The sequence below is a fragment of the Leopardus geoffroyi genome, chromosome E1 (genome assembly GCF_018350155.1).
Source record: "Leopardus geoffroyi isolate Oge1 chromosome E1, O.geoffroyi_Oge1_pat1.0, whole genome shotgun sequence".
In the NCBI taxonomy this organism is placed as follows: Eukaryota; Metazoa; Chordata; class Mammalia; order Carnivora; family Felidae; genus Leopardus; species Leopardus geoffroyi.
In genome coordinates, this window is record NC_059330.1 from 16465784 (window position 1) to 16478060 (window position 12277).

General features: G+C 40.8%; 1 long non-coding RNA gene across 2 annotated transcripts in view; it reads right to left on the minus strand.

Annotated features, from left to right (window-relative positions):
• Positions 1 to 12277, minus strand: part of LOC123603209 — a 49944-nt gene that overhangs the window by 34425 nt on the left and 3242 nt on the right. The window lies entirely within an intron of this gene.

Genomic DNA, 12277 nt, shown 5'->3' on the forward strand with positions numbered 1-12277 from the left:
GCAACACCAAGGTTATCATTTACCAAACAACTTCAAACATGGGTAGTTTTCACTTACAGAATACTGGAAAACGTGGAAGACATCAGTGTGCATTCCCAAAAACCTGAATTCTCAGAGAATTGTGTACATGGTAAGGGAAAATTGGAGATCTGGAATCCCTGCCAACAGATTCCTACAGTAAAGCTTTGCTGTGGCAGCACACAAAATATGTCTTTATTTCTTCAGACACTCTGGACAGCAATAATAATAGCTTTGGCCTTCTTTTAGATTATGGGTGTTAACAACATTCTCTTACACTTTCAAGCTACCTTATAGTTTACGAAACATTTTTACGTGTATCTTATTTGATCCTCACAGACACAGCCACTCTTTGACATAGGTAGCGCTGTCTCTCTTTATGATTTGCAACTGGAGAGACTAAAGTTCAGGGGGCTTAAGTGATCTGTCCAAGGTCACATAGCTAGTAAGAGGAGTCATCCGTCCCATGACCCTGCCTATGGGCTCTACGTAAGTGCTACAATTGCTTTCAGTTTTACATAAGACACTTTTGCCTTGTACGTGATCACTGTATGCCAAGAAGAAGGGGGACAGAAGATGAGAAATTACACTAACACATGCAATTAATAGACACTGTCAAAATTGAGTTCTCTGAGTAACCTAAAGTGACATCACGTAACAACAGTTACACTCCTACACTTACTGTGCTCTGTCCTAATCACTTTAAATATATTATAACTCACTTAATCCTCCTAACATTCACACAACAAGGGTCCTGTTTTTATCATTCCCATTTTATAGGAGAGGAAACTGAGGCACAGAGACGTTAAGTCATGTGTGTCCTTGGTCATGCAGCTTTTATTAGTGGCTGAACCAGAGTTAGACCCAGGCAGTATGGTTGCTGAGTTTTTAACCACTAGGAAAAATTACCTTTACATTAAGAACTGACTTATACAGTACTCTCTATATGGCAGGAACAAACACATATAGACTGATTTAATCCCTATGAGTGACACATTTAACATTTGAATTCAAGCAGAAAGTGGATGCAGAGAGACAGGGAGGGAGGGGAGAATGGGTAAAAAAGGGCTGGGGTGAGGAAGGAGAGACAGTAGCTTCTGAGAAGCCTGCCTTTCAACTCAGAGAACACGTGCCCTGATGTGAGCATCAGATGAGGAGGAGAATCAGCTCTCCTAGCCAGTTCTAGTTCCCTCATAATTCTGAAAGTGTGAGCATCTCATGTGCTGAGGATGAGTCTAGTGATGATGTGCATTTTTCTTATAACATGGTCCCTAAATGCAGGCCAACTACTCAATTTGATTCTCCACCTAAGAAACAGCAATCTCTTCCCATATTGGAATGAAAACCTGTTCTGCTGTGCACAAGAAGAGGAGCTGTTTGGGTCTCTGAAGTGACACTTTCTCAAGGGATTTCCAAGGATATTGATTATAACCAATTTTTGCCCGACTTCAGAACTTAATCCTTGAGTAAGCCACAACCCACTTGGTATCAGTGAACCTGATTGGTGCTAAAGGGAGTGATTGCATTCCTGTAGTGTGTAACGCAACTTTGCTGTGTATATTCAACATTGCTCACAGAAAAGTTTTAGTTACCAGATGTACATGAAGCTACCAGATGTATGAACAGTTGCTTCGAAAAACAGGCCTCCCTTCTTGGCTCGGCCACTAATGAGCTGCTCAGCTCAAGGATGTCCCATAATCTTCCAGAGATTCCAAATTGAGGTTCTAGACCAAAAGATAATCTCTAAGATCCTGTGAGTCCTCAGACTAAATGATTGACATTTAAAAAAATATTGATGATAATGAAGTACCTCTTAGAAGCCCTCACTACTTCTTTGTATGGTATTTTGCAAATTGTATGCTTCTTTTGCAACAGATTCTTAGCCTAAAACATGTCATTTTTCACTCCTGCTGTCATGTCATTTGTAGGCTTTATAGGCAGTTCAAGGACATAATTTAAAACATTCCACCAAAGAGGATATAAACTTTGCTGCTGCTAAAGAATCACAGCCTTGAATTCCTGTATTTTATAGTTATGGTACTCATAAAAGTGTTTAATAACAAACTTGGCTCACTTGGAAATCACCAGTCTAAAGGACTTTGCCCCAATTTGAGATGTGGATCATATTTAAGAAAATATTTAATGATTTATTAACAAGTTCATATTTCTGCTAAAGATTTCTGTACACTCTCTTTTGATCACTCTAAATGCAGGCATAATGCGCTTTATGATTCCATAACACTATTAATCATCTAACTAAGGCTTCTGTCATTGATCCTTTTTTGTCTTGTTTGGTCTTCATGATTTTTTTTTTTAGTGTTTATTTGCTTATTTTTGAGAGACAGAGAGAGAGAGAGCACACAAGCATGGGAGGGGCAGACACACACACACACACACACACACACACACACACACACACACACAGAATCCGAAGCAGGCTCTAGGCTCCAAGTTATAAGTGCAGAGCTCCATGCAGGGCCTGAACCCACGACCCTGTGAGATCATGACTTGAGCCAAAATAGGACGCTCAACCTACAGAGCCACCCAGGTGCCCTGGTCTTCATGATTTTCTACCTGTATCAGACAAATTAAAATGGGCCAGTGTGAAAACATAACAGCTGCATATGTAAGCACCCAAGACAAACTTCCTGATTTTATCCCATTTGTCAAAGCCTAGAATAAAGGAACCCATAAACCTAAACCACCCACAAATGGAATATCCACAATGGTTGCCATGTTGCAAATTGAAAAATGACATATAACGTATGTAACAGCAATTTATAAATCTGTAGGCTTATTGTTTAGGCTGACATGTCTAAAGTACTTGAGTTTCAAAATGCTTTCACTTACATTCTATCTTTTGTGCTTATACTCTTAGTCCCTGGAATCAAACTACCTGGGTGTATATCCTAACTCTACTCTTTTACTAGCTGAGTGAGGATATGTACGTGACCTAACCTCTCAGCTCATTTAATCCTTATCATGACCCTGTGTTAGGAAGTAGCTTCTATTACTATCCCCATTTTATAAATGAGGGGACGCAGGAACAAAGACTTGTACATGGCTTGGCGGGGGGCAGGGGGGTCTGGGTGGCTCTGTGGGTTGAGCGTCTGACTCTTGATTTCGGTTCATGAATTGAGTCCTGTATCAGACTCCCTGCTGTCAGAGCAGAGCCTACTTGAGATCTGTCCCCCATCTCTCTCTGCCCCTCCCTGACTCATGCTCTCTGAAAGAAATAAACACTAAAAAAAATAAAGACTTGTACATGATAAGACCTGTAGCACAGCAAGCACTCACTAAATTTTAGTTATTACAGCTGGTACCCTACTTTTTGGAAGAGGAGGCTGACACTTAGTTTAAATGATTGCAGGGGCCCGTGGGTGGCTGAGTCGGTTGAGAATCTGACTTCGGCTCTGGTCAGGATCTCACAGTTCTTGAGTTCAAGCCCTGCGCTGACAGCTCAGAGCCTGGAGCCTGCTTCAGAATCTGTGTCTCCCTCTCTCTCTCTGTCCCTCCCCCACTCTGTCTCTCTTTGTCTCTCAAAACAAAAATGAATAAACATTAAAAAAAAATGAAAAGATTGTTTATGCCTATACATAGTCTAGTTGGGACCAGATTTAATGGACTTCAAACCTTGCCCTCTTAACTCCATGCTGCCTTTCTTATTTAACATAAAAAATTGGGATTTCTATTTGACGGCTTTTAAGAAAATACATTCATTCATATATATATTTTAGTCCTAAAAAGAAAGACCAATGTTTTCATCTACTTTCAGGGTACGATGTATGTTGTCTTTTTTTAGTTTTCCATTTGTCCTGTGAATGTGTTCAGTTTTACTTTTATCTGACAAATTATTTTTCTTGGAATAAGCAAGAAAGAAAATTAAATGAAAGAAAAATAAGATTAGATGTAAAATGAAAGTCTAACAAGAAAATAGTAGAAAGGATACAAATTGGAGAAGGTGCTTTCGAGTCACCAACTCCTATGTATTAAACTTTATTTGTGACATGTTTATGCTTTTCATTTGATGCCTTTTATGCATCTCAAGAAACCTCTTTTTTTAAAAAGGCCAAAATTGGGGCGCCTGGGTGGCGCAGTAGGTTAAGCGTCCTACTTCAGCCAGGTCACGATCTCGCGGTCCGTGAGTTCAAGCCCTGCGTCAGGCTCTGGGCTGATGGCTCAGAGCCTGGAGCCTGTTTCCGATTCTGTGTCTCCCTCTCTCTCTGCCCCTCGCCCGTTCATGCTCTGTCTCTCTCTGTCCCAAAAATAAATAAACGTTGAAAAAAATAAATAAATAAATAAATAAAAAAGGCCAAAAATGTCATAATTAATACACTTCAATATTTGCTTTAGATAGTGATGAATGCAATTCACGAACAAAAGAATTACAGAAAGCTCTGGTTTTGTTCATTGCAGGTTAAGGAAAACTGGTCTAACAGCATTCCTAAAAGGAAACCAGGATCTATGGTCTCCAGTGGTATCTAGTTATTATGTTCTCCCAGGTCCAATTTCTTCTTTCTCATCTCTATTATTTTCTCTTTGGTTTGCTTATTTTTTTCTTTTGTCCTCATTTCAACCTTTATGTAATTCCACAAAATTTAGGTTTTGGTGATCTTAAGTGATCTGTTTATGAAACTGATCAATGTAAAGAGAAGCATTTTCAGAGTAGCCCTATCAGGGCCTCCCTGGGGCTAGATTATCTCAGCGCCTTATTTTGTTGTTCATAGGGATCTTCATTTCTCCCTGGCAAAGGGAAAGGAAAATGGAGGCAGTTTTCCTGCATTTCCAGAATGAGGCCTCAACTCCTTGGTGCACACAGTTGGCCCTCCATGCTTGACTCCTGCCTTCTCAGTTCTAGCTATGCTCAATGTCTTCAGTTCCCAAAGAGCAACTTGTTGCTTTAAGATCTTTGTATAGGCCATTACTTGCAACCAGAATGCCTTTCCTCAGTCATCACTTAAGGAACCCCTAATTGTCCCAAACTCAGATGATCTGTTATCTCTTCCAAGAAGTTTTCCCTAAAGCTCCCAGTCTGACTTAGATATTCCTCTTCCATGCTCTACATTACATGGCACAAACCTCTACCAGAGCATAATGGTAGACGATCAGGATTAGGGTTAGGGTGATTTGCCTCTAAAATATTTCCCATACATATCCATTTCTTTTCTTATCAGTGCTGCCTTCTGGATCCAGGTCACCATTCACCTTTTGCCTGAGCAAATTCTTGTCTCCTAACAGGTCTCCTGCTTATGTTCATGTCTCTCTTCAGTCCATAATTTACACTACAGCCAGAATCATCTTTTTAAGAAGAAATATTTCATATATACAAAAATACACAAATTAGGTATAACCATAAAGTGAACAACCACCAGTTTAAAAAATAAAACACTGCCCATACCTTTGAGGTTGACTGTGTCTCTTTCCCAAAGGTAAACACCATCCTGAATGTGTTTAATTTTCCTTTTTTTTTTTTTTTTAAAGATTTTATTTTAAGTAATCTCTACATCCAATGTGGGGCTTCAACTCACAACCCTGAGATCAAGAGTCACATGCTCTACCGACTGAGCCAGCTAGGCACCCATTCCCTTGTTTTTTTGTTTTTGTTTTTGTTTTTTAATTCTTGGAGCATCTGGCTGGCTCAGTCAGCAGAGCTTATAACTTTTGATCTCAGGGTAGTGAGTGCAAGCCCCACATTGGGCATGGAGCCTCCCTTAAAAAAGGGTGGGGGGGTACCTGGTGGCTTAGTCAGAAGAGCATGTCACTCTTAGTCTTGGGATCTTGAGAGTTCAAGCCTCATGTTGGCTCTAGAGATTACGTAAATAAATAAAATTAAAAAAAATTTCTTTTACCATGTAGGCATCTCTAAACAATACATTATTCAAATTTGCTTGTTTTTGAAATTTTAGAAAATAGTTGAATGCCATTTGCTTTGCAACTTGCTTTGTGCATTCAACATTATGTTTCTGAAATTCATCCATGTTGATTTTCACTTCTGTGTAATATTCCATTGTATGACTATGTCACAATTCATTTAAATTCTTGTTGATTCACTATTGGAATTCTTCCAGGTGCTATGCAATCACAAAAAAAATGCTCAGATAAACAGTTTTGACTATGACTTCCAGTGCATGTATGCAAGAATTTCTCCAGGGCAGGGCTGGCTGTCCAATACTACTTACCATGATGATGAAAATGTTCTATATCTATGCCACCCAATCTGGTTGCATGTGTAGCTACTGAGCACTTGGAATGTGACTACTACAATTGAGAAAGTGGATTTTTAATTTTTTTATTTTAATTAATTTAAAATTAAATAGCCACAAATGGCTAGTGGCTACCATACTGAACAGAGTAGCTTTAGAATATATACCCAAAGGCGCGCCTGGGTGGTTCAGTCAGTTAAGTGTCTAACTTCGGCTCAGGTCATGATCTCTCAGCTTGTGAGTTCGAGCCCCGCATCAGGCTCTGTGCTGACAGCTCGGAGCCTGGAGCCTGCTTCGGATTCTGTGTCTCCCTCTCTCTCTCTGCTCCTCCCCCGCTCACACTCTGTTTCTCTCTCTCTCTCTCAAAAAATAAATAAACATTTAAAAAAATTGGAATATACACCCAAGAATAAAGTTGCTGGATTATAGGGGCACCTGGGTGGCTCGGTTGGTTGAATGTACTATTCTTAATGTACACTCAGGTCATGATCTTGCCCCATGTTGGACTCTGGACTGACAGCTGGGACCCTGCTTGGGATTCTCTCTCACTCTTTTTCTCTGACCCACCCCCAACTTGTGCTCTCTCTCCCTCTCAAAAAAAAAAAAGAATAATAATAACCATTAAAAAACAGTTGCTGGGTTACAGGGTATGTGGGACTTCAATTTTACAAATATTAGCAAATGTTTTCCAAAGTGGCAATATTAATTTATACTTCTACAAGCAGTATTTAAAGAATTATCAACAGTACTTTTTAATGTCTGCCTTTAAAATTTTTACCTGTCTGGGGCGCATGGGTGGCTTAGTCGGTTGAGCGTCTGACTCCGGCTCAGGTCATGATCTCCCTCCTGTTCTTGGCTTTGAGCCCTGCGTCAGGCTCTGTGCTGATAGCTCGGAGCCTGGAGCCTGCTTCGGATTCTGTGTTTCCCTCTCTCTCTCTCTGCCCCTCTCACTCATGTTCTGTCTCTCAAAAATAAGTAAATATTAAAAAAAATTTTTTAAGTAAAATTTTTACCTGTGTAGATATTAAATGGCATCTTATCACAATTTTCTTTTGCATTTCCATCATGACTGTTTGCTAGTCATGCTTCTTTTTTTGTGAAGTACCTGGTGAAATGCCACTATCCTTTGTAAAAAACCTGTTTTGTACTGAGTTGTTTGTCTTTTTACTATTTATGTTTAGGAATTCTTTGTATATATTTAATTTTATTATTTTTTATTTTTTAAAGATTTTTTTTTTTAAGTAATCTCTATGCTCAACTTGGGGCTTACAACCTTGAGATCAAGAGGCACATGATCCACTGACTGAGCCAACCATGTGCCCTTCTTTGTATATACACATATATTTTTTGTTTTGTTTGTTTTGTTTATTTATTTTGAGAGAGAGAGACAGAGAGAGAGCATCAGCAGGGGATGTGGGGCTCAATCCCATGAACCGTGAAATCATAACCTGAGCTGAAATCAAGAGTTGGATGCTTAACCAACTGAGCCATCCAGGCGCCCCTGTGTATATTTTTAATACTATTTTTCCTAATAAAATATGTTACAAATATCTTCAATATATCCTTAACATAAACCAGGGGGCGCCTGGGTGGCTCAGTCGGTTCAGCAACCGACTTCAGCTCAGGTCACGATCTCACAGTTGGTGAGTTTGAGCCCCCGCATCCATCTGCGTTGACAGCTCAAAACCTGGAGCCTGCTTCAGATTCTGTGTCTCCCTCTCTCTCTCTCTCTCTGTGTCCCTCCCCCACTTGTGCTCAGTCTCTCTCTCTCTCTCAAAAACAAACATTTAAAAAAAACCACAGGGGCGCCTGGGTGGCTCAGTCAGTTGAGCGTCTGACTTCGGCTCAGGTCATGATCTCACGGTTTGTGAGTTCGAGCCCCGCATCTGGCTCTGTGCTGATGGCTCGGAACCTGGAGCCTGCTTCGGATTCTGTGTCTCCCTCTCTCTCTGCTCCTCCCCCGCTCATGCTCTGTCTCTGTCTCAAAAATAAATAAAGATTAAAAAAAAACACACACATAAACAAGAACATGTCCCCTCACTCCTTTCCATCGCACTTAGAATAAAATCTAAACATCTTACTATGATGTAGTGAACATTGTGTTTGGTGCCCAACAGCCATCCCACCCATCCTGCAGTCAAGAGAAGCAATGATGTTTGGGGAATTAACTATTGCATGAGGATAGGCCTGACTGATGTAGGGGTAATCCCATTCCCCTAGCCAATGACTGTTTTGGGAACAGACATGTGACCTCATTGTAGACAATACAATTCAGGATGAAATCTGCTGGAAGCTTCTGGTGGTCTTAACTCTTAGAAGGAAGTGAATGAAGTTCCTAGAAGGAAGTGAAAAAAAGCCAGATTTTTTCCCCCCACTAGACTTGAAGAAGGAACACAAGGGGAACAAGCCCAAGAACGGTAGTAACACTGGATGGCAGATCCTGGTGCCGGAAAGAAGCTGGGTTCTTTATGATCTTGCTGGCCACTGCTTGTTTCCCTCCCGAGGCCCTTGCCCTTGCTTTCCCCTTTTCTTGCTATTTTTCCCCAGAGATCCTCCCATGGCCAGATCTTTACTGCCATTCAGTATTAGTCACTTCCTCGGAGGGGCTTTTTATGCTACTACCATCTCTGACCAGTCGCTATCAAGTCATGCTGTCTTATTTTCTTTATATCACTGTTGGAATCATCTGCATTTGTTTATTCTGTCTTGCCCACTAGAGTGTAAGCACCAGGAGGGCAGGAACTTTGTCTGTCTGGCTTTCCTGTGTATTTCTGTATCTAATACAGTGCCTGACATGTAATTTTTTGTTTTGTTTTGTTTTTTGTTTCTTACGTTTATTTATTTTGAGAAAGAGAGACAGAGAGAGACAGAGAATGCACAAGCAGGAGAGGGGCAGAGACAGAGAGAGAGAGAGAGAGAATCCCAAGCAAGCTCTACACTCTGTCAATTAGGGGCTCAATCTCAGGATCACAAGACCATGACCTGAGTGGAAATCAAGAGTTGAACGCTTAACTGACTGAGCCACCCAGGTGCCCCACCTGACACATAGTATGTACTCAATGCATATTTTTTGCATTAATCAAAAAATAATGATTACTTTCATTTTTCATTTTCTCTACTAGATTGAAGCTCCTTGAGGTCAGGGACCAAGGTCTTGTCCATTTTTGTATTTCAAGTGCCTGGTACAGTTGCTGACAAACAGCAGATGTTCAACAAGCCATTGACTAAAAGAAAGAAAAAAGGAAAGGAAGAAAGGGAGGGGGAAATGAAATATTTGGGAGAAATAAAACACTAACCTATTGCCTTTATGGGCAATATCACTTGAAGATGATTTTCTCTCCTTACCACCTATGGGGGAATTTTGTGGATATAGTAATATCCCCATGAATAAAAGACACATGATCTTCCAAATGCTTCACAATATGAATATAAAGTCTTTTAAACCTTATTTCTTACCACCTATATATCTTCTCCCCCCACCCCCATAGTTTAGTCTTGCCACACCAAATTCCAGTGCAGTTGAATTTTAGAGAAGGGATACATTCCTGAAAACTTTACACAAAATTTAAAACATCTATAATTCAAGACTATTTAGCAAGACTATTTAGTGATAAATGTAAATTTATTGAAGGGAAGATACTATTTTACTAGCTAAAATGGCTCCGCCATGTGGCAATAGCATAAGTAGTTTCTGATTCACTGAGCCACCACCAGCTTTGAAAATATGCCATTTCTGACAAATGTTAAACATGTGAAGGCTTCACATTGCTTCAAATTTTGTGCGTACACTAAGGTGTTATTAATAGTTTATAATGGTGCCTGGGTGGCTCAGCAAGTTAAGCATCTGACTTTGGCTCAGGTCATGATCTTACAGTTCATGACTTCAAGTCCCACGTCAGGAGAGCTTATGCCCCGCATTGGGTGAGCATGAGCCCTGCTTCAGGTGAGCTCAAGCCCCCTTTGGTGAGCCCTGCTTCTTTCTCTCTCTCCCTCCTCTCCCCACCCTAGCTCACTTGTGACCTCTCTCACTCTCTCTCTCTCAAAAAAAAAAAAAAAAAAAAAGGTTTATAATTGGGGTGCCTGGGAGGCTCAGTTGGTTAAGTGCCCAACTCTTCATTTCAGCTCAGGTCACGATCTCATGGTTCATGAGTTCAAGCTCTACATGGGGCTCTGCACTGACACTGGGGAGCCTGCTTGGAATTTTCTCTCTTTCCCTCTCTCTCTGCCCCTCCCCACCTGCTCTTTATCTCCCTTTCTCAAAATAAATAAAATAAACTTTAAAAAAGTTTATGATGAACTACTTCAAATTTGTATAATTAAAATATTCGTAAAACTTGTCCAGACTTTCTTACTTTTCCTGAATCACACTCAAGCTCATTTGTGCCTCTTTGCCTTTGCATATGCTGGTTCCTCTACCTGTATATTCTGTGAATTGCTAGCACCCAGAACAGTGAGTGAGTTGCAGAAATGTCATATCCAGAAGTAGGAATAATATTGCTGATATATCGATGTCATTCTAGAACATTGGACAATGTTTCAAAAAAAAAAAAAAGACATGATTTACAATTGATGTCAAATATGTCAAATCCTTAAAATCTGAATCTGAAGGAGGGGTAACAGGGTTGGATTAAGCCTACATGGGGTTTAGGAATAGTAGGGAAGATAGAAGTCCTGAAGTTGCCAGTTACCTGTACTCAGATGGGTACATCTGGAGGAAAAGTGTAGTGAAGGGATATGGGCTTCTTTGGGCCCCAAAAAGTCCCAAGATCCAGTATCTGATCTTATCCAAAGCCTTATTCAAGTCAGTTCCTGCAGACTTTGCACATCTCAGGGAGGAAGGAATTTGGAGGTTATGGGTAGGGATGAGTATAGGAGAGAAGTAGTCTTCCCAAACTCCACTTAGGCCACCCAAAATCAGGGCATGAAAAACTCAAATATAAATAAATGTAATAAATGGAAATGAGTGAAACAAGAAAGCTCGATATAAAGAAAATTATATGCGGGGTGCCTGGGTGGCTCAGTCGGTTGAGCATCCAACTTCAGCTCGGGTCATGATCTCACAGTCCATGAGTTTGAGCCCCACATCGGGCTCTGTGCTGACAGCTCAGGGCCTGGAGCCTGCTTCAGATTCTGTGTCTCCCTCTCTCTCTGCCCCTCCCCTGCTCATGCTCTGTCTCTCTCTCTGTCTCAAAAATAAATTTAAAAAAAAATTAAAAAAAAAAGAAAATTATGTGGGCCCCCTTAACTTGTTTTTTGTTTTTTTCACTTTTGATGGAGAAATGACTATTGTGGGGGAAAAGATTTTTTTTTGAAACAATATTTTCTTTTTTTTTTTTTTTTTTTTTTTTTTTTCAACGTTTATTTATTTTTGGGACAGAGAGAGACAGAGCATGAACGGGGGAGGGGCAGAGAGAGAGGGAGACACAGAATCGGAAGCAGGCTCCAGGCTCTGAGCCATCAGCCCAGAGCCTGATGCGGGGCTCGAACTCACGGACCGCGAGATCGTGACCTGGCTGAAGTCGGACGCCCAACCGACTGCGCCACCCAGGCGCCCCTGAAACAATATTTTCAAGAGAAGCCAGTAACCCAGATTTGTATACAAAATGTCCCAATCCTAAATATTGGCTCAACAATTTTAAAACACCATGTAGGCCAAATGATACATCTAGGAGCTGAATTTGGCCCAGCAGGACACCAATATGTGACGTCTGAAGTTTACTGTCAGGTGTAATGAAATACCAGGAGGCTTTCTCCTTTTTTCTTAAATTTTTTAAATGTTTATTTAATTTTGAGAGAGAGAGAGAGAGACACTGAGCAGGACTGGGGAAGGGGCAGAGAGAGATGGAGACACAGAGTCCGAAGCAGGCTCCAGGCTCTGAACTGCCAGCACAGAGCCCAATGTGGGGCTCGAATTCATGAACTGCGAGATCATGACCTGAGCTGAAGCTGGCTGCCCAACCAACTGAGCCACCCAGGCACCCCAATACCAGGAGGCTTTCTGACCAAAGCAAACCTCAGTGTTAAGGCAACATTTATATGCAAAATATTTGTGTTAG